Genomic DNA, 698 nt, shown 5'->3' on the forward strand with positions numbered 1-698 from the left:
CCGCCGGCGGTCCCGCCGCCGCCGGCCGCCGTGAGCTGCAGCCGCTCCAGCGCGCGGTGCAGCGGCGCCTGCAGCAGCGGCGGCAGCTGCTCGGCCACCCACTCGGCCGTCGGCGCGACGCCGTCCCACATCACAAGCGCGCGGCCCAGCACGCGCAGCAGCACGAGGTGGGGCCGCAGGCCGTCGAGGCCGTGCGCGGTGCCCGGCACGCGCAGGCGCGCGGCGATGCTGGCGTCGTTGGTCTTGAGGTACATGAGCGTCAGCGCGAGCGCCGCGGCGGGCGACGTGATGGCGCTGTTGGTGGAGCCGCCCTCCAGCACGACCTTGGGGGGGAGGGAGGAGCGGTCCACGACGGATGTTGTGCAGGTGCCGCGCTCCCAGGGGTTGCAGGGGGGGCAACGGGGGCGCAGAAAGGGCCCGCTTGAGGCGCCGCAAAAGCATCAGCTGGGCCCCCTGTAGCAGTGTAGCTTAAAACGCCTGCCTAGTCGGCACGCCCTCCCGTGTTGTGTTGACACCCGAAGCACAGACCCCGAACCTGCGATATGCCGTGCTGCTGCATGTGCTCCGAGTCCAGGCAGCGGCTGGCGGGGCCGGGGAAATGGAGGCCGGGCACGCCGGCAGCGTCGTCAGGGCCGCCGGTCGGGCGCCAGCGCACCACGCCAGGGCCAAGCACGGAGTCCAGCCGGTGCAGCGGCGGC

Source organism: Monoraphidium neglectum (assembly GCF_000611645.1).
Source record: "Monoraphidium neglectum strain SAG 48.87 unplaced genomic scaffold scaffold05081, whole genome shotgun sequence".
NCBI lineage: Eukaryota > Viridiplantae > Chlorophyta > Chlorophyceae > Sphaeropleales > Selenastraceae > Monoraphidium > Monoraphidium neglectum.